This window comes from Ceratotherium simum, chromosome 30, assembly GCF_057802395.1.
Source record: "Ceratotherium simum simum isolate JZ-2026a chromosome 30, ASM5780239v1, whole genome shotgun sequence".
Classification (NCBI taxonomy): Eukaryota; Metazoa; Chordata; class Mammalia; order Perissodactyla; family Rhinocerotidae; genus Ceratotherium; species Ceratotherium simum.
In genome coordinates, this window is record NC_141929.1 from 19,577,270 (window position 1) to 19,599,589 (window position 22,320).

Below are 22,320 nucleotides of genomic sequence, written 5' to 3' on the forward strand. Positions count from 1 at the left end.
GACTCTTGATGGCAAGTAGGTGCATTAGGGATAGAGGAGGGGACTTCTCGTTAGTGGTGATGTAATGAGATACCTTATAGGTCAGGGAAATGAATAACAAGTTTACATTAACAATTCAGCATCCAGAATGGGGTTTCCCCCACCACTGTCGTGTGGTGTTTGTGACTTCCCTCCTTTCACATTCTTGCTGCATTCAGGGTTCCTTTTTATTGCATTTAGTCATGTAGAGGCTCCAGTAGGCTTCAAAGGGTTAGTAGAATCTTCGCAGTATTCATCAAAGCTGTGGCAGCCACTGGCGTGTCATCTCAGGGTAAACAGTGTGCACATGGTCAGAATCAGTTGACCTTGCTGCTCATAAACTTGTTTTTTAGTCCGGGGACTTGAACACCAGTTGGACCAGCTGTAGGAGGTCCTCATTAAAGTCAGCATTAGGGAGGCTCCCTGTTTTAGGGTGATCTAAGCAGACACAGGAAATCAGTGGGGAGATTTTTCATTTTTCTTCTTTTTCTCCCATTCTCCCTTTTTTCCAGTGATTGTGACAGAGCAGGTGTTTAAGTTATGAAATAACATGATTGCAACTGCCTTGGAAAGGCTTTCCTCATCAGACCTTAGGTCTGGTGTCGGACATTTGCCGACCCCACCAGTGACCTTCGTGTTAACCCTGAGTATGTGTTATTGAGCATTTCTAATATTTCCTCTCTTCTAGGGACTGTCTCCCTTGGGGTGCGTGCAGAATGCCCAGCCAAGGGGCCATGTTGGGGACAGGACTGCCAGAGTCAGAGCTTTGCCTGCTTCCTCAGTGATGTAATATCCCTGCCTGGGAAGGCTGTGTGGTCGTAGTTGTATTGTGGGGCTTCAGTCTCCTCTTGTGTGCTCTGGGGAGCTAGACCAGCATCTTAAGCTCCCTTTAACCCTAGAATTCTGTGATTCTGAAATTCTGATCATGGCAAGCTATTGTACCTTTCTCCTTTATCTCCATCTAGTGTATTTACAGATAGGAAACTCATATTATTGGAGGCCTTTAAAACTTCTCATTTCCCTTTCAACTCTCTGATAAAAGCACATATATTTAATGTGCTTGAATTAGTGTGAATGAGAATGGCCTCTTAAAACGAACAATGCAAAAATAGTTACAGTGTAGACTGAAATGTTGGTGCTGGAGTCCCTTATTGCCAAAGAAACTGAGGGTCGTTTCTTAAACTTGTAGGAAGGAAAATGGATTGTTTTCATCATAGATAACAGCTGAGCTAGTGAGAGAAGAGAACAACTTTCCGGAAGGGGAGTGTTTAAATGTAGAGACCTGAATTCTTTCAACTGGCTTTTAACATTTCAGTTGTAAGTGGATCTTGCTGGAAAAGACCCTGTGTCTTGTTAGATTCCCTTACTGTAGGTGTTGCCTGCAAATCTAAAGAAAGTTGGGCATCTTCTCATAGCTTCTATTCCCAGCATTTTTACGTGTGGTAAATATAAGTGTTAAGCTGACTTGGAAACCTCAGTTTTAAAAAGGTCCCAGGTCATATATACCTGTGGTGGCCTGCTTTGGGTGACCACTGTCGGATGGCAAGTATATGAATGTTCTCTCATGGCCACTTTATGGAATCCCTGAAAACCTCTTATGGCTAGAATGTTGCCAGATGTTGGTATTGGCCAGGTGTGGTTTTGAGGAGGCCAAGGGCAGTTATAGGGCACACAGTGATCAGCTTGTTTCCTATTGCCAGTCAATGTTGGAGGTGTGTTTCTGACCCCGGTTTGTTCCATCACCCAGGTGTTAACCAGTTGTATAGCTTTCTTGTATTATCTAGTATGATCCTCACAGCATCTTTGGAAAGTGGCTGGAGCCACTTTGATGATGAGATGCCTGTTTTCTGGGTGAGCCCTGAGTCCCTGGGTTGTTTGGTGACCTGCCCTGGTGCAGGGTTTGGGGTGTGTGATGGAGTAGCCTAACTTGTCAGATGCCCTCGCCTGATCCAAGACATGCGTGTCCATGTGCTGCTACCTTTCCCCATGCCATTCCTTCCCTGGATAGAGTGAAGGAATGTCCAGTTGGATTCTTAGGGGATCACAGTGTTCTTAGGGGACGGAGCTGAAAGGTGCTGAGTGGGGACAGAGAAATGTGGTGTGCTCTGGACTGGGCTTGATTGACTTACCATTCCATTAAATCTGTAAACTTGTTTTTCAGTAGACTTGAGTATGGGCCTCCTTCGTAAAAGGTGTTTATGAACCCAGTTGTCAGTGTCATTGTTTTCCAGAAAGGCCTTTGTTCTGATGATGTCTTTTGTAGAAGAACACACTAAGCTGGTCTAATTAGAAAGGTTTCATTTCAAGGGTTCATAGAGTATTTATTCATACCTACTATGTGCCAGGCCCATGCTAGATGTAGGGAGAACAAAGGTAAAGCCAGCACAGGCCAGCCTTGTCCTAAGAGAGCTGTGGCCTACTCAGTAGAGAGTGGACTAAAAGGCTCGCTGTAAGGGGAGGCAGAGCATGGGCAAACTTTTGAGGGATGAGTGGGAATCTCCCAGTAGGTGAGACCTGTTGGACCTAAAATGAGTCTGGTCGGTAACTAGCTTGATGTCAGGGTGCTGGGCTTTCTGGGCACTCTCCAAATATAAGAGAGGGCTGGAGAAGGAGGGGCTATATTTGAGCTAAGAGCTTGGCAGAGACTGATGGGCTTCAGCTGCATTTTGCCGAGTCATCAGAGCTGGGAACCCCAGGAGCAGGTTTGGTGAGGTGAGGAGACATCAGAGCCCTGCCAGTGGTGCCAGGAGATAAGGGCCATCTGGGTGGATCTTGCTAGGAAGCTGGAAAGGCCCTGAAGCTGAGGGTCCTTGGGGGAAATGACTTGCTCAGGCAGAGTTCTTGGACCCATGGGTGTCCCTGGCTCTTAGTGATGACACATGGAGGGTGTGGCTGGCCAGGCTGACAGATGCTCCAGTGTGACCCTCAAAATAGACTGTAACATCATCCCAGCAGCGGCAACCTTCTGACATGTGATGGGTGGCTCTACCCAAGAACACCAAGCCCGGGCTAGAGCACTGGATTAAGTTGGGGGGGGCTCTCCTCTGCCACTGGTGCCCAGGCCCTGAGCAGAGGCCTTTGGCCACAGCCAGCCTGCCTTTGCTTGTTACCTGCAGGTGACTTCCTTTGGCCAGGTGGCAGTGCACTCATCCATTAATTCTACACACTACAATGAGGCACCCATTGTTTTGTCCCAGTCTCAGGCCTGAGCTCCAGGAACACAGGCACAAGGCCTATCTAGAGAGGAGGCAGATGTGCCTGTGCACATGACCTCACAGGGTGGTGTAGAAAGGACCAATCCATGGTGTGTGCCGTACTCAGGGGTGCCCAGAAGTTGTACTTCCTCCTGTACCTGAGTTTGAGGAAAGCCTCATAGAAGAGGTGATCATGCTGAATCTGGAAGGATGAGGGAGAGGGTTCCACGTGAACAAAGTGAGAAACAGATATTCCAGGTAGAAGGAACAGTGCATTAAAAGATGTGGAACACAGAGCATGAGGTAGGCAGGAGCCAGATCGGAAATACTTTGTGTGCTGTGGCCAAGGAACGTGGGCTTTATCCTGAGGGTAGTAGCAGTAGGTGAGGACTTTGGATCTGCCCACGCTTGTGAGGTTGGATAAGGGAGAAGAGACTCTGCTGGTCTGGTTCAGCCAAGCTGTTATGGCTGAGAGCCCTGTCCAGTGTAGGCCAGTGGCTTTAGGTCCTTGACTCTGGACGTGATTTTTCCACAGCAGTTGTCTTTTCTCTCTCTTGGCTGGCCTTTCTCCTGTGTGGTGAGATGCAGAGGTGGGATGTTGAGGATTGGTAGCCAGAGAGGCTTCTCAGAGGTGAAAGGACTGTGTGTGCTGGTGTTCTCTGGTATTTTGGTTTTGCCAAGTCCCATCTGAAAGACAACACTGTCGCATGTTTTATGCCTAAGCATCTCCCTCTCATGGCTCAGAATCACCCAAAGTGATTTTCCATAGAAACCTAGAGAGCTGCTCAATTAAGATCTCGCCTGCCACATTCTGGTCTGGAGAGCCACTTGGGTGCAGGCCCTCTAGCCTAGAGACAGCCTGTGGCTGACCACTCACCTTAGGTCCCCCTACTCCAGTCTCTTGTGCATTGTATAGCACCATCGAGAAGTCTGGCACACATCTGTAGACCCAGGGAAGGCCTTGTCCTGCTTGCCCTGAGAAGTAGGTGCTGTCCTTGCCCAAGGCAGGTACAGATGGTGGTTGTGCCCTGTTCTCCCTGACTGCCCCCTGGGGCTGATGGCCTCATGGAGAAGCTGAGCTTTTGGCAGCATCTCTCCCTAAATAACCCATTGCACTGTTTTTGGAGACATGGAATATTTGGGCTCTGAAGGATCTTGGAGTGTTGTATTGCTTATCTGTGTTGGAGGTTAAAGTCCAGGTTTACCTGGGCACACTGATGTGTAGCTGTGGCATGGGGTGAGAGGACTGGAGTCCACATGGTGTCCACTTTACTGGTAGGATCTATTCCTGTGCTGAGCACATCAGGGCTTCCCTGGGACCTCCCTGCTCGCTGTATGTCACCACCCAGGCTCCAACTGTGAGCTGAGAGTGAGGAGTGTGGCTTCTTTCCTTTATAATTGGGGACTTCCTTGATCAAGGATCAGCCTCTAGAGAAATTCTTAAAATTCACGTCCCATCTCCTCACCCCTCTCCCATTCCCGCCCCCATTGTTTTTGTTCTCTGGAATGTTTGGTCTTTTCCCTAGATGGGTCACCACATAAGGGAGATTCCCTGTTAGAGGGAAAGCAGGAGCTCCTCAAGCTGGAACATAGGAGGGTGGACGTGGCAAGCACAGTGTACCATCCTATTCTGGGGCCATTGGGAAGGAATCAAAGGTCTCTGTGGTTGAAAAGAAGGGACTCATCACTGGGAGAGGGATGGATAACACCATGTCTAAATGCTAGGATGTCCCTCTGGCTCTCCAGAAATTCTGTTCCATATCCGCATAAAATGTCTTTGTAGCTCCAGGATCCTTGGCATTGTTTTGTTGTAGTTGAAATGGGAAGTCAGGGGCCGGCCCATGGCACAAGCGGTTAAGTGCGTGTGCTCCGCTGTGGCAGCCCGCTGCGGGGTTCGCCGGTTTGGATCCCGGGCGCGCACTGATGCACTGCTTGGCAAGCCATGCTGTGGCGGCATCCCATATAAAGTGGAGGAAGATGGGCACGGATGTTAGCCCAGGGCCAGTCTTCCTCAGCAAAAAGAGGAGGATTGGCAGATGTTAGCTCAGGGCTGATCTTCCTCACAAAAACAAAACAAAACAAACAAACAAACAAAATGTGAAGTCGTGGCTCTGTGGCTAGAAATGAGGCTGGAGGACTTCACAGTGAAACAGAGCCCAGCCCCTCTGTTATGAAGGGGCCAGAAAAAGATGCTCTGGACTGCGGAGGGAGGTGAGGGAGGAGTAAGTCTTTTGCACCCCTCTTATGTTCTCTTCCTCTCCTACCTCTTGGACCTTAGAGCTGGCCTGAGATTCTAGGGGAGTTTACTGTAGTTTAGTGATGGCAAATGTCAAGACTCAGATACCCTCCCTGCTCCCTCAGCTTCCATGGCAAACATTACTGATTGATAACAGCACTCGTTCTTGTTGAGACAGAGTCCCAGAAGTTTTCTCAATGCACAATGCGCCAGGCAGCTGCTATTTTTTGGTCAGTTTCATCATGAAACAAAACCTACTGGCCCTCGGGGAGGAGGCAGTTGGAAGATGAGAAGAGGTGGAGAGAGGAGAAGGGCACTTGTGCTCAAATGGTCCGAGGGCTCAGCTTGTCTCTTCTAGAGGACATTGCCAAAGTGGACCTGAACCAAAAGGAAAGAGGCAGAGGAAATCGTTTGCTGAGTAGAACTGGTTATAACCCGGTTTACAAAGCCATGTGTGTGAAATTGGCATGGGCTGTTTTATAGAATGCTCTGTTTTAATAACAACTGTTGTGCCAGGAGTTTATCAGTAGTTACATTTGCTTTTTTTTTTAACCAAAATGTATTTTTATTTTACCTATAGATAGGTAAAATATCTATTGTTTTTTAACTGTAATAATAGATGTTTTTTAACTATAAAAAATGCATAGGATCTTTCAACATCTAACACAGTGTACATTTTAAACTTTATGTATTTATTTATCCCCCCAAAGCCCCAGTAGATAGTTGTATGTCATAGTTGCACATCCTTCTAGTTGCTGTATGTGGGACTCGGCCTCAGCATGGCTGGAGAAGCGGTGCGTCTGTGCGCCCGGGATCCGAACCCCGGGCCGCCAGCATCAGAGCGCGCGCACTTAACCGCTAAGCCACAGGGCCGGCCCACAGTGTACATTTTAAAAATAGACAGCAGAAGTGACAGAGAGATGCAGGTTGAAACCATGCAGGTTATTTCCATTATGTATGTTGTCTCAGTTGAGGCCAGTGCAGAAAACAGAAATCATTCTGGATATTTTAAGCAGAAAGGTGTTTCATACATGGAATTTGATGCTTTCAAAATCATTGGGGCTTAAGGTTTCCATATAATGGTGGTGTATGTTACTTGGATAAGAACCTCTGTTGAAAATAATGAAAGATGATAAATTACAAACCAGCAAACTCAAGGCCAATTTCTGGATGAACACCTGTAACTAGAGAGTTAATGTCTGAGTACCTAAGGGCATTTGCCGTGTACACACTCAGCTGTGCTCCAGCTCTGTAATTACACAGGGCCAGAGAGGTAGAATTTAGCGCCCAGAGCCTACTGGGTGTGGGGTCTGTGGGAACCCTCTCACATTTAGCTGGGGCATCAACTGGCTACATTCTCCGTTAAGGGCAGTGGTACTTGAGATTCTGTCATCCCTTTAGGGAAGGAAGCGGAACCCATAGTGTGTGAGTACCCTGTCTAGGGCCACCCGTGGGGGCTGTTCTGCTCCTTCCTGTTTTGTGGGCTCTGGGTGTTTTGATGGTGCTGGTGGCAGTGGATGTGTGAGGGTCTCTTAATCTGCATTCAGAACCATCTTCCTCCCTACAAGTGCATCCCGAGTCAAAGCCACTTTGCCTTCAGGCCTGTTCTTCCTTGCATGATGCTGGGACTGGGTTCCTTCATCACTGTAATGCCCCTCCTCTCAGTGGGGGGCCTGCAGAGAGTTGGGCTTAGTGGGTGACTGGGTAGCTTCTTGACATAGGAGCTGGGTGGGAGTGTGACTGCTGGAGGAGCAGCTTACATGCAGTAGCCAATGTCATGGTGGATTGTGGCTTTAAGCAGGCCCATCAGACTATGAAATAAAATCCCTAGCACCAAATATTAGCCCTCATTTTAGACCTAAATGTCAGTTGGTGTTTTTCCTGAAACATCTCCCAAGGACCATTTTGTAACCATGGTCCTAGAGATCCCTTCTGTTGTGGAGGTTGTGGATTTCTTTATCTGGGGCAGGTTCTGAGAGGAGCAAGATAGCCAGCCTGCTGAGCTGTGGCTAAGGTGTTAGATGTCAAGATGAAACTGTCAGGTGAGATTCCAGTAGCTCAATGGGAGTCTGGGGCAGGGGGCAGGGGCAATGGTGACTGGCCTTTTCAGCAGAAAATTGGCAGCAGACCTGGTACCTTCCCACAGCCCCTAAAAGCCACTAGCCCTGAGGCTGAGGAGCTTGTCTCTTGTCTCTTCTCTCCTCTTTGTCACTACGTACCAGAGCTCTGTGGGCCTGGAGACATCCAGTGGATGGAGCTTAAATTAAAAATGTTCGGGGGCCGGCCCCATGGTATAGCGGTTAAGTGCGTGTGCTCTGCTGCTGGCAGCCCAGGTTCGGATCCAGGGCGTGCACCGATGCACCGCTTTTCAGGCCATGTGGTGGCATCCCACATAAAGTGGTAGCAGATAGGCACAGATGTTAGCCCAGGGCCAGTCTTCCTCAGCAAAAAGAGGAAGATTGGCATGGATGTTAGCTCAGGGCTGATCTTCCTCACACACACACACAAAAAAGTTCAAGTCCCATAATCATTGTTTCGTATATCTTATGCAACTTTTATTAAAAGTGCCTATGGACTTGCCAGCTCTTAAAATCCACCTTCCCTCTAAGAAGAAATTGATAGAAAGGAAAAAGAACCAGGTCTGTGATCTTTACTCTAGGCGTCTGCTGTGTGCTTGCAGTGAGAGACTTCTTTCTTCTGGTCGTGATGTGAGAATACTCTGATGCTTTCCACTGCACTCTTTGCCAAGGCCTACTTGTCTCATCCAGAAAAGCCAGAGGAAGTTCATGCCGGCATGCAGAGCCATAGGGGTGTTCTTGGTTACTCTTCATATGCATGTGTATGGTAAAACATATATAACGTAAAATATGCCATCTTAACCATTTTGTTGTTGTTGTTGTGAGGAAGATCAGCCCTGAGCTAACATCTGATGCCAGTCCTCCTCTTTTTTCTGAGGAAGATTGGCCCTGAGCTAACATCCGTGCCCATCTTCCTCTACTTTATATGGGATGCCACCACAGCGTGGCTTGGCAAGCAGTGTGTCTGTGCGTGCCTGGGATACGAACCGGCGAACCCTGGGCCGCTGCAGCAGAGCGTGTGCACTTAACCACTTGCACCACTGGGCCGGCTCCCCATCTTAACCATTTTTAAGTGTACAATTCATTGGTATTAATTATATTCACAATGTTGTGCAACCATCACCACTATCTATTTCCAAAACTTTTCCATCACCCCAAACAGAAACTCTGTACGCATTAAGCAATAACTCCCCATTTCCCCCTCCTTCCAACCCCTGGTAACCTCTAGTCTACTTTCTGTCTCTATGAATTTGCCTAGATATAAGTGGAATCATAAAATATTTATCCTTTTATTTTGGCTTATTTCACTTAGCATAATGTTTCAAGGTTTATCTATGTTGTGGCCAGTATCAGAACTTCATTCTTTTTTTACGGTTGTATATATATACCACATTTTGTTTATCCATTCATCTGTTGATGGACACTTGGGTTTTTTCCATCTTCTGGCTCTTGTGAATAATGGTGCAGTGAACATTGGCATACCAGTATCTGTTTGAGTCCCGCTTTTCAATTCTTTTGGGTGTACACTTAAGAGTGGAATTGCTGGATCATTCTATGTTTAACTTTTTGAAGAACCACCAAACTGTTTTCCACAGTGACTGCGCCATTTTACATCCTCACCAGCAATGTGCGAAGGTTCCAGTTTCTCCACATTCTTACCAATACTTATTATAGCTATCCTAGGTGTGAAGTAGTATCTCGTTGAGGTTTTGGTTTGCAGTTCCTAATGACTAGTGATGTTGAGCATTTTCTCGTGTACTTATTGGCTGTTAGTATATCTTCTTTGGAGAAATGTCTATTCAAGTCTTTTGCCTATTTTATAATTGGGTTATTTTGTCTTTTTGTTGTTGAGTTGTAGGAACTCTTTATATATTTTGGTTATTAAACCTTTATCAGCGATATGATTTGCAAATATTTTCTCCCATTCTGTAGGTTGTCTTTTTACTTTCTTGATAAGTAAAACTTTTAATGCATCAGAGGACATTTTGATGAAGTCCAATTTGTCTGTTTTTTTCTTTTGTTGCTCATGCTTTTGGTGTCATATCTAAGAATCCATTGCCAAATCCAAGGTTATGAGGCTTTTCTGCTATGTTTTCTTCTAAGAGTTTTATGATTTTAACTCTTATATTTAGATCATTTATCCAATTTGAGTCAATTTTCATAAATGGTATGAAGTAGGAATCCAGCTTCATTCTTTTGCATGTGGAAATACAGTTGTCCCAGCACCATTGTTGAAGAGACTATTCTTTCCCCATTGAGTGGACTTGGCACCTTTGTCAAAAGTATTTCAGCTGTAGATATATGGGTTCATTTATGGACTTTCAATTCTATTCCATTGGTACCTTATGCCAGTACCACGCTGTTTTGATTACTATAGTTTTTTTTTTTTTTTTTTTGGTGAGGAAGATCAGCCCTGAGCTAACATGCATGCTAATCCTCCTCTTTTTGCCGAGGAAGACCAGCTCTGAGCTAACATCTATTGCCAATCCTCCTCCTTTTTATTCCCCAAAGTCCCAGTAGATAGTTGTATGTCATAGTTGCACATCCTTCTAGTTGCTGTATGTGGGACACGGCCTCATCATGGCCGGAGAAGCGGTGCGTCGGTGCACACCCGGGATCCGAACCCGGGCCGCCAGTAGCGGAGCGCGCACACTTAACCGCTAAGCCACAGGGCCGGCCCTGATTACTATAGTTTTATAGTAAGTTCCGAAATCAGGAAGTATGACTTGTTCAACTTTGTTCTTTTTTCAAGATTGTTTTAACTACTCGGGGTCCCTTGCAAGTCCATGTGATTTTGAGGATTGGCTTTTCCATTTCTGCAAAAAAGGCTATTCGAATTTTGGTAGGGATTGCACTGAATCTGTAGATCAATTGGGGGAGTGTAAACAATGTTAAGTCTTCCGATCCATGAACATGGATGTCTTTCCATTTATTTGTGTCTTCTTTAATTTCTTTTAGTAGTTTTTTATAGTTTTTAGTGTACAAGTCTTTTCCCTCCTTGGTTAAATTTATTCCTAAGTATTTTATTCTTTTTGTTGCTATTGTAAATAGCATTGTTTTCTTAATTTTCTTTTTGGATTGTTCAGTGTTAATGTATACAAACATAATTGCTTTTTGTGTGTTGCTTTTGTATCCTGCAACTTTACTGAATTCTTTTATTAGCTCTAGTAACCTTTCTGTTTATTGTTTGGCATTTTCTATATATAGGATTGTGACATTTGCAAACAGGTAGTTTTACTTATTCCTTTCCAATTTGAATGCCTTTTATTTTTTTTCCTTGTCTAATTGCTCTGGCTGCAACTTTCAATACAATGTTGAATAAGGGTAGTGAAAGGTGGACATCCTTGTTTTGTTCCTGATCTTAGGGGAAAATCTTTTAGTGTTTTACCATTGAGTATGTTAGCTCTGGGTTTTTCATAAATGTCCTTCATCATGTTGAGGAAGTTCCCTTTTATTCCTAGTTTTCTGAGTATTTTTATCATGAAGCGTTGTTGGATTTTGTCAAATGCTTTTTCTGCATCAACTGAGTTGATCATGTGGATTTTTTCCCTTTGTTCTATTAGTGTGTGATGTGGTTTATTATATTGATTGATTTTCTTTTGTTGAAGTGCTCTTGCCTTCCTGGGATAACTTCCACTTGGTGTCATGGTATATAATCCTTTTAATTTCTTGTTGGATTTGGTTTGCTACAATTTTATTGAGGCTTTTTGCATCTATATTTATAAAGGATAATGTCTGTAATTTCCTTTTCTCTTGATATCTTCTTGGTGGCTTTTTGATTGCTATTGCAGGGTCTGCCTCATCTTAGGCTTGCATCTGGGTACAGCACATTTGCACCATTACACAGATGTTACTCTGCCAAGAATTGTAGTCTCTAGGTCAGAGCTGGGAAGGAGCTTAGGAGCCCTTTAGTCCAACCTCTCTTCTTCTGATAGGGAACCTGAGATGTGGGTTGAAATCCAAAACCCACAGTCCTGAATTAGGCTGGAGTGTCTGAGACTAGGCTTCAGAGTCTGGGGTGTTGTCTCTGGAGCCCTGCTGCAAAGTGTTCCTATAACTTTAAATCTCCTCAGATGCTTCGCTTCAGGAGGGAGGAAGGGAATGTCAGACTTGTTGCCAAAGAGGTTCCCTTTCTGCAGGACTGGGTGGAAGATTACAGCAAATGGGTGGCCTCCTCTCCCCAGGCCTTGTTGTACATCTCTGGAGAGTGTGAGAGTCCAGAGGCCTGGTTTCTAAGGTGCTGTCCTCTATTCTCCTTCAGGCCTGCCTGGGTCATGGAAGAAAGTCTAGTCACTTGGAGCTGTGCTGAGTCTGTGTCACTGTAGCAGGGTCTCCTGAGTGTGTATTTTGGGTCTCTCTTGGGATGCACCAGGTGCCGTGTGAGCCAGAGCCCTAGCTCCTCTGCTCAGCAGGGATTTTGACCATTTCCTCTGTTTCTGAAGGTGTGCTCGTATTTATTTTTTATTTATTTATTTTTTTGCTTGAGGAAGATTCGCCCTCAGCTAACATGTGTGCCAGGCTTCCTCTATTTTGTCTGTGAGTCACTGCCACAGCATGGCTGGTGACAAGTGGTGTAGGTCTGCACCCGGGAACTGAAGCCAGGCTGCCAAAGCAGAGTGTACCAAATTTAACCACTAGGCCCCGGGGCTGGCCCCTGAAGGTGTGCCCTGAAGGTGTGCTCTTCTCATGTAGCCTCTTTCCTCCTGTCAAGGCTCAGGGAACTGGGTATACCGAGAAGCTGACCATGAAGGCCAAGTCTCTCAGTGTGTCCTTCTGGCACTGACATGATACCCTGGGACAATCCAGGGAGAGTCTGATGGGTGAGAGCCAACAACCTCCTCAGTATGCAACCATCAGCTGGCTCTCAAAAATGATTTTTCTAGGACTGTCAAAGTAATTTATGTTAATTGTAGAAAATCTGGAAAACCAAAGAGAAAAAAGAAAAATCCAAGCTGACTAAAGTGTGCTTGCATCCCCCTCCACGTGACTGCAGTGGTTTCAGCAGACTGTGCTTTTGTGGGAGAGTCAGCAGAGGGGAGTGGAGGGCAGCATGGGCCCCAGAAACCACTAGTTCATTCTCAAGGAAGGTCATTTTCCAGGGCCCCAGTTTGCCCCCACTGCCTGCAGTGGGTCATGAGAGCCTCAGGGTGGACCTGGCTTTGTGGTCAGCTGAGGGCCTTTGTTGCAGCTGCTGCCCCTCCTCTGTCCTGCTCTCTGGCGGATCTCGACTCAGCTTGATCGGAATAGTGCCCGCTCTCTGCTCTCTTCTTTCTGGAGCCCGACAGAGAGGCAGAGTGACTCTTCTAGCTCTAGCTTGCATTGTGGTTTTGGCAGTGAGGGGTAGAAACTGAGAAGGTAGAAGCTGGCTCATGACCACACTGCCATGAAGAGCTTGTCTGTTGTCGCTCTACCCTTACAGGCTGTCTCACCTCTGACAAATGGTACTTTCCATTTTGCTGCCATATAGAAGAAAGGAGTAAATCAGATGGGTTTGTCTCTTACTTTCAGTCATGTTATGGGATAAATGACTTTTCCCCTAAGCTCCTCAGATATATCCTGCTGCTTGAAAAGAAAGCCCTAGTGGAGATGTGAAGTATGGGGGAGCTAAGCTCTGTCTATTACAGTCATGTGCTTGGGGAGTGAGAGACCCTGTTGCTTCCCTCCCAGGAGATCAAGGCAGCCTCTGTCTGTTAGTGTTCCTAGCACTGCCTGACCCGTTATCAAGAGGGAAGCAACTGCTCACCTCCTTTCTCCTTGGCAATCCCAAGTAAACAGGAATTTGTTTTTAGATGTCCCAAGATCCAGGACTTCGAGAATGGCCTACTTTCCTTTACCAGATTCCAATGCTAGAAGAGCTTGCAGTGCATGAACTAGAGGTCAGTGGGGTTGTCCAGTACCCACCAGCAGCCTTCTTGGTACTTTGCCCAGGTGCTCCTTTGATCCTGTTCGATGGCTGCACTGAGGGCTCTCTGGACTCCTGGTGATAGCTGAGGAGGCAGGCTTTGACAGGCCATGTGACATGCCCTTGGGCACATAGTGAACTCAGTGGCAGAGGTGAGATTTGAATTTGGGTTTGTCTGATATGTTTGCTCTGATGCGGGTATGTTTCCTGTTCAGCTGTTCATGTACAATGTAAATGCCAGGGCTCAAGCAGAGCTGGAGAAAGGCTGCTACTGACAGACCAAGCACTTGGGCTCTAAAGTTTCCAAGTGAGTCTCAGAGAACTGCCCTTTCTTTGGTGACTGGTTGCACTGGACTGCATCCTGGGCAGCTCCTCCCCCACCCAGAAAGTTCATTGTTTTTTGTTTTTTTTTTTTGTGAGGAAGATCAGCCCTGAGCTAACATCTGTTGCTAATCTTCCTCTTTTTTGCCAAGCAAGATTGGCCCTGGGCTAACATCCATGCCCATCTTCCTCTACTTTGTATAGGACGCCACCACAGCATGGCTTGGCAAGTGGTACATCAGTGCGCGCCCAGGATCCGAACTGCTAAAGCGGAGCGCCGCTCACTTAACCGCTATACCACTGGGCCGGCTCTCATTGTGTTCTCAACAGCGCTTGGCTCTCTCCAGGTCTCGCCGTCCCCACTGCTTCTGTCCTTGTCCAGCCCTATCGTCTTCCACTGGGATAATTTTGGTAGCCTCCGGTTTTGTCTCTTCAATCCATTTTCCAAATATCAGCTGTTTGATCAGCTGCACTCTTTCTAAACACGTTCTGCAGCTTCCCATTGACCTCCCATAAAGTTCAAACTCCTTAAGCTAGCATGCAAGCTGTGTGTGAATAGCCAGTTTTCTGCTCCAGCTTTGGTTCTTTTTAGGTCTGCCCAAGCCGTAACCCAGCCGTGCTGAACTTCTCTCAGTTCCTCGACCACGGGGCTGCTTTCTTTTTTAATTAATTAATTATTTTTAATTGCAGTCATAATAGTTTATAACACTGTGAAATTTCAGTTGTACATTATTATTTGTCAGTCACCATATGTATGTGCCCCTTTACCCCTTAGGCCCACCCCCCAACCCTCTTCCCCTCTGGTAACCGCTAGTCTCTTCTCTTTGTCCATGTGTTTATCTTCCACACATGAGTGAAATCATACGGTGTTTGTCTTTCTCTGTCTGGCTTATTTCGCTTAACATAATACCCTCAAGGGCCATCCACGTTGTTGCAACTGGGACGATTTTATCTTTTTTTATGGCTGAGTGGTATTCAGTTGTATATATATACCACGTCTTCTTTATCCAGTCATCAGTCAATGGGTACTTGGGTTGCTTCCATGTCTTGGCTATTGTGAATAATGCTGCAGTGAACATAGGGGTGCATGAGTCTCTTTGAATTGTTGATTTCAAGTTATTTGGATAGATACCCAGTAGTGGGATAGCTGGGTTGTATGGTATTTCTACTTTTAATTTTTTGAGGAATCTCGATACCATTTTCCGTAGTGGCTGCAGTTGGCAGTTTGCATTCCCGCCAGCACTGTATGAGGGTTCCCTTTTCTCCACATCCTCTCCAACATTTGTTGTTTTTTGTCTTGGTAATTATAGCCATTCTAACAGGTGTAAGGTGATATCTCATTGTAGTTTTGATTTGCATTTCCCTAATGATTAGTGATGTTGAACATCTTTTCATGTGCGTATTGGCCATCTGTATATCTTCTTTGGAAAAATGTCTGTTCATATCCTCTGCCCATTTTTTGATCCAGTTGTTTGTTTTTTTGTTGTATGAGTTCTTTATATATTTTGGAGATTAACCTGTGGGGCTGCTTTCTTGCCTCTACACCTCAGCACATTCTGCTGCTTCTGCATGGAATGCACTCCTCTTTTTTCCCCTCATCTCCTTTACCAGGTCTTGGCTCAGCCTTCACTTCCTCTGAGAATCCCCAGGTCACTGCACCCTGATTCTCTGACCCGCCCCTGACTTGACACTGGGAACTGTTGGAGGGCAGGGACTGAATCCAGGCCCCCAACCTTGTGTCCCCAGCACTGTACTGGACACAGAGGATCTTTGTGGGATGGGCGAATGACCACAAGGGCCTCTATAAAGAGAAATTTTTTTGTGTGTATGTGAGGGGATCAGCCCTATGCTAACATTTGCCACTCCTCTTTTTTTTTTTTTTTGCTGAGGAAGACTGGCCCTGGGCTAACATCCGTGCCCATCTTCCTCCACTTTATATGGGACACCGCCACAGCATGGCTTGCCAAGCAGTGCATCGGTGCGCACCCGGGATCCGAACCAGTGAACCCTGGGCCACCACAGCAGAGCGCACGCACTTAACTGCTTGTGCCACCAGGCCGGCCCCTGTAAAGAGAAATTTATCACACCTGTTTTTACTGACTTACTCAACTTTAGCAAGGATCTAACAGCTCTTAACAACCCATTCATTTTTAAGTGTCACCAGATATCAACAGAGAAGAGAGAGTGTCAGGGTGGCTTCCTAATGTCATTCTTCCTTCTCCTTAGATGCAAAGGTACTGCTGTATGTGTCCAGGAGAACATCCTTGGGTTTGGGGTTTTCATTATGCCCTTTCCTTATTGTTTTGCCTCATGCTTGGCAGCCTGTTGGAGAGCTGGGCCCATATCAGTCCAGGACCTGGCAAAGCACTATACATGTCACTAGTTGGTGATTGAGAGAGAACCTCAGGCTTATGTAGATTTTTTTCATGAATGGATGGAGGAGTGAACGTCTGTTGTGCCTGTTACGTCATTAACTTTGCGGTTGTAGGTCATTTAATCTCACAGTGCTGAAGTCCAATGTCAGCAAGAGGAGAGAGTAGTGCTGGGGGTGTTGTGGCTGAGTTCAGAGTTCACTTACCTGTTACATGGCTCTGTTATGATCTCATACCAACTAGAAGCTGAGGTTCCCACTGAAATGTGGCTAGGAAAGAGCTTGTGACTTTGGTGGTAAAGTTCTTCACCAGCCCATGAGTGGATGAACCCTAGGGGTTTGTTGAATGTCTGTTATGTGCCCAGCACTGCTGTGGCTCTGTGCTTTTCCTCTGAGGGCTGGGGGCTCCTTCCTATAGCCCCTTCATCCTGAGGTGGGCAGCAGGCATTACATCTGTGCTGTCCACCATGGCATAAGATATAGGGTTGGAGCTTGTGAACTTAGGCTCCGTCTCTTGTGCTTGGATGTTTGGTTGGGGGAATTGATGTTTGGGGGATATCAGAACTGAGTCAACACATATTCACATGCTGAGTTTTTGGCCAGAGATGTCACCTTTGGAAGAATGGACAGGTAGAAGTATTATCTATCTCCTTGGATCCTAAATCCCCAAGCTTGAAGAGAGGAAAAGGAAAAGACTATCTAATAACAAATGTTACAGCTGGTGATAGTGGGCTTGAACCTTTTTTTTTCTGAAACAGTTGTGTTGATATGTATTCATTTATTTTATTGTGGTAAAATATACATAACATAAAATTTACCATTTTAATCATTTTTAATAGTACAGTTCAGTGGCATTAAGTACATTCACATTGTTGTGCAACCATCACCATCATCCATCTCCAGAACTTTTTTTATCTTCCCAAACTGAAACTCTGTACCCATTAAACAATGACTCCCTATTCTCCCCTCCCCCTAGACCCTGGCAGCCACCATTCTACTTTCTGTGTTTATGAATTTGACTACTCTAGATACCTCATATAAGTGGAATTATTCAGTATTTGCCTTTTTCTGACTGGCTTATTTCACTTAGCATAATGTTCTCAAGATTCATCCATGTTGTAGCATGTGTCATAATTTCCTTCCTTTTTAAGGCTGAATAATATTTCATTGTGTGTATATACCACATTCTGTTTATCCATTCATCCACTCGTCACTAGACACTTGGATTGCTTCCACCTTTTGGCTACTGTGAATAATGCTGCTATGCGTATGAGTGTATAAATATCTGTTCGAGTCCCTGCTTTCAGTTCTTCTGGGTATATACCCAAAGTGGAATTGCTGGATCATATGGTAATTCTATGTTTGAAAATTAAACACTTTTAAAACAGAGTTTAATTTTTTAAACATAGAATTACCTTGTGATTAACTGCCATACTGTTTTCCACAGTAGCTGAACCATCAATGCACAAGGGTTCCAATTTTTCTACATCTTCACCAACACTTATTTTGTTTTTTTTTGATAATAGTCATCCTAAAGGGTGTGGAGTGGTATCTCATTGTGGTTTGATCTGCATCCCTAATGATTAGTGGTACTGAGCATCTTTTCATGTGCTTATTGGCCATTGGTACCTCTTTTTTGGAGAAATATCTATTCAAGTCCTTTACTCATTCTTAATAGGGTTGTTGTTGAGTTGTAAGAGTTTTTTATATATCCTGGATATTAAATCCTTATCAGATATATGATTTGCAAATATTTTCTCCCATTCTGTGGGTTGCTTTTCACTGTGTTGATAGTGTCCTTTGATGTACAAAAGTTTTAAATTTGGATGTAGTTTAATTTACCTATTTTTTCTTTTGTTGCCTGTGCTTTGGGTGTCATATCCAAGAAATCATTGCCAATTCCAATGTCGTAAAGCTTTTCTCCTATGTTTTCTTCTAAGAGTTTTATAGTTTTAGGTTTTATATTTAGGTCTTTGATCCATTTTGAGTTAATTTTTTTAAATTAATTAATTAATTTATTTATTTTTTCCCCCAAAGCCCCAGTAGATAGTTGTATGTCATAGTTGCACAGCCTTCTAGTTGCTGTATGTGGGACGTGGCCTCAGCATGGCTGGAGAAGCAGTGCGTCGGTGCGCGCCCGGGATCTGAACCTGGGCCGCCAGCAGCGGAGCGCGCGCACTTAACCGCCAAGCCATGGGGCTGGCCCTTTTTTGAGTTAATTTTATACATGGTGTATGGTAAGGGTTCAATTTCATTCTTCTGCACATGGATATCCAGTTGTCCCAGAACCATTTGTTGAGAAGACATGTCATTTTTCAATTGAATGGTCTTGGCATCTTTGTTGAAATCAGTTGACCACATATGGGGGCATTTATTTCTTGGCTCAGTATTGTGTTATGCTGGTCTATGTGTCTGTCTTGATTGCCAGTATCAACACTGTTTTTTTTTTTTTTAAACCCATAAAACTATTCTTTTTTATTTATTTATTTATTTATTTATTCCCCCAAAGCCCCAGTAGATAGTTGTATGTCATAGCTGCACATCCTTCTAGTTGCTGTATGTGGGACGTGGCCTCAGCATGGCTGGAGAGGCGATGTGTTGCTGCGCACCGGGATCCGAACCGGGGCAGCCAGCAGCGGAGTGCACACACTTAACCTCTAAGCCACGGGGCCGGCCCTCAACACTGTTTTGATTATCATCACTTTGTAGTAAGTTTTGAAATCAGGAAATTTGAGTCCTCCAACTTTTTTCTTCTTTTTCAAGATTGTTTTGGCTATTCAGTGTCCCTTGAGATTCCATATGCATGCATTGAATCTGTATATGGCTTTGTGTAGTACTGACATCTTAACAATATTAAGTCTTCCAATCCACTAACACAGATGTCTTTCCATTTATTTGTGTCTTCTTTAATTTCTTTCAGCAACATTTTATAGTTTTTAGTGTACAAGTCTTTCGCCTTCTTGGTTAAGTTTATTCCTAAGTAGTTTATTCTTTTCAATGCTATTGTGAATGGAATTTTCCTAATTGCCTTTTTTGATTGTTCAGTGTTAGTATATAGAAACACAACTGCTTTTTATGCATTGATTTTGTATCCTGCAACTTTGTTGAATTTGTTTATTAGTTCTGACAGTATTTTTGTGGAATCCTTGGGATCTTTAACCATCAGGTATGATGTTAGCTGTGGGTTTTTCATATATGGCCTTTATTATGTTGAGATAGTTTCCTTTTATTCTACTTTGTTGAGTGTTATTGAGATGTAATTTAACATACCATACAATTCACCCACTTAAAGTGTACAATTCAGTGTTTTTTAGTATATTCACAGGGTCGTTATAGCTTTTTTACCTGCTCTGCCTTTCTCAGACTGGTTGGATAATAGTTTTCAAGTGCCTGAAGACTTGCTGGAAGGTAGAAGCTTGCATCTTTTTGTAGTTTTAGAACATCATACTTTTGGAAAAGACTTAATGTCACCCAGAGTTGAAGAGAGACTCACTTCCTTTGAACACTGACTCAGCTCCGACCTCATATGAATGTGCAGCTTAGGCTCCTGTGGGGCTGCTCCTTGTGTCATTGACACTCACAGGTAGCATGGCACCCAAGTGTTGGTATTGGTCTCTTCTGGGTGCTCTACCCTTAGCTCATTTGCTTGGATTCTCATGTTGACCCTGGGGTTTGTATAGAGGCTCTAGGCCATCCATTGGTAAACACTGTCCTACCTATGGGGTGGGGAGTCTATGGGAGGTATTGAGGGCTAGTTGCTGGAGGTGGACAAGGCTTCCCCTATGGGGAAGCCTAAGCAACTTGTGCTTGAGTGCATGTGCCTTAGTAGTTCCCCATTCCCATGGAAAGTTGTGGAACCAGAGCCCTGTTGCTGGTGGCTAAGCATACCCTTCCTTGACCTCTCCTGTTTGCACTAGCCTTAAGTGGTGGAGGATCACCCAGGAAGCACATGTGTTCCAAACACAAGCCTTCATCTTAGTGTCAGGAAACCTGTATGCCAGGGATGGGATCATATTTGGTGCTGGGTGGAGGCTCAGGCCCCTCCAAGCAGGGCAGGATAAATGGGCTCGCATCCAAGTCAGGGAACCCCCTGGCTATGTTGCACTTGCATAATTGCACTTGTGGATTGATGACTGCAGGGCAGTTGGGGTGTTGTGGCATTAAGGGAATAGAGACCAGCTTTTGGCAGCCTCTACTACGTAAAGTAAGGAAGCTGATTATTTGGGCTGCTGTTTTTCTGGGAAAATGTGCAGGTTTTAATCTAATGGGAATCCTGCCAGCAGGCTTACACAGCTTCTGCTCCTGAAGGTCCTTGAAGGTCCCATTCTGGCAGGAGGTAGCAGACAGTTTGAGAGTCTCTTAGTCCTTTGAACCATGGAAGTTTCTCTTTTTTTTTTTTTTTTTTTGTGAGGAAGATCAACCCTAAGCTAACATCCATGCCAATCCTCCTCTTTTTTTTGCTGAGGAAGACTGGCCCTGAGCTAACATCCGTGCTGATCTTCCTCCAATTTATGTGGGACACTGCTACAGCATGGCCTGACAAGCGGTGTGTCGGTGCGCGCCCGGGATCTGAACCGCAGCCCGCCAGCAGCGGAGCGCGCACACTTAACTGCTGTGCCACGGGGCTGGCCCCCTGGAAGTTTCTCTTTGAAGTGCTCTTTTCTCCTTTCCCTTCCCTCCTTTTTCTCCTAAACCCTGCAGACCAAGTTATCGGGGCCATGTGGTGGTTGTGTCTTTTCCTGGTTCCTGCCCCGCATGATGGGCGTAGCTGGTTTTAGAGGAAGATGAGTGGGTCAGAGCCTTCCCTCCCTGCCTTATCCTTTATTTGAGTGGTAGAGGCTGCTCCCCCCAAATCCACTGGTGCAGCCAGCCAGAGAAGGGCAAAGGGGCGCCAAAGGGGCACTTTACTGCAGATAAAGGACTCACAGGGACAGGAGCACCATGTTGTGGGGACTCTGGTAGTGTTAGGAAACAGATACATAGGTGCATGGAGAATGCTGGGAGAGAAAAGAAATAGTTCAAGATGGGGAAATGTATATGGAAGGGTTCCTTGCAGAATTACTTACGACAGGGAACAATCAGAGTGTAAATGTACAGCCACTGGGAAATGATCAAAATAAGGCACCCTTATATAATTGCTTTAAAAAACATTTTTTATTGTGGTAAAATATACATAACATAAAATTTACTATTTTAACCATTATTAAGTGTACAGTTTGGTGGCATTAAGTATATTCACACTGTTATGCAACCATAAAGTTATACCTCAGCCCTCTTGGTTGGTGTTTTCAGTATTCTGAGCTCCTCAGCTACCTGTTGACTCTCATATATGGTTAATGTCGGGTATCATGTATGGATTTCTACTCTTTTACTCTTAGAAGGTGATGACTTGTTTCGCTTATTTCTGTTCTTGTGGAAATACCTCACTATTTCTTTGTACACTACAAACATTTAGACTAAAAAAAGTATTCATTTTCTTTTCTGGTCTGTCCTCTCATGAGTGCCACTGAGACATCTTTGACAGAGTTGCCCAGCATGGGCCCCACCTTGCTGTGGCTGGCTTAGTTGTTTAGGCACATGGGGTGGGAGGAGTGGGGGACCTCAGGGGCTTCACACCCTCTCCCAGCTTTGGATGGTCAGGGAGGCCAGTGTGATGTATGGAGTGAGGATAATGAGGTTTTTTGTTTGTTTGCTTGCTTTTTGTGAGGAAGATCAGCCCTGAGCTAACATCCAGTGCCAATCCTCCTCTATTTTGCTGAGGAAGATTGGCCCTGGGCTAACATCTGTGCCCATCTTCCTCTACTTTCTATGGGACGCTGCCACAGCATGGCTTGACAAGCACTGCGTCGGTGCGCACTGGGGATCCGAACTTGCGAACCCTGGGCCAACACAGCGGAGCGCATGCACTTAACTGCTGCGCCACTGGACTGGCCCCAAAGATAGTGAGTTTTGAGACACCCAGAGAAGCTCTTTGTGAGGGGTCTTGACGATCCTGTACAGATCCAGCCTGGCTGTACCTTTTCAGTGTCCTGATCCTTGCTGCAGAGTGGCTTATCCCTGTGGGCTTGATCTTGCATTGCTCTGCCAAGCACTGTCTAGGATTGAGCTGCTTACTTTAGGCACTTCTTAGAAATAGATTCCACCTTAGCTAGAGCCAGAAACCAAGGGACTGGAAACAGTGATTTCAGGAAACTTTCCTC

The 22,320-nt window shown here is 45.2% G+C and overlaps 1 protein-coding gene across 2 annotated transcripts in view; it reads left to right on the plus strand.

Annotated features, from left to right (window-relative positions):
• Positions 1–22,320, plus strand: part of RANBP10 (RAN binding protein 10) — a 64,210-nt gene that overhangs the window by 1,489 nt on the left and 40,401 nt on the right. The window lies entirely within an intron of this gene.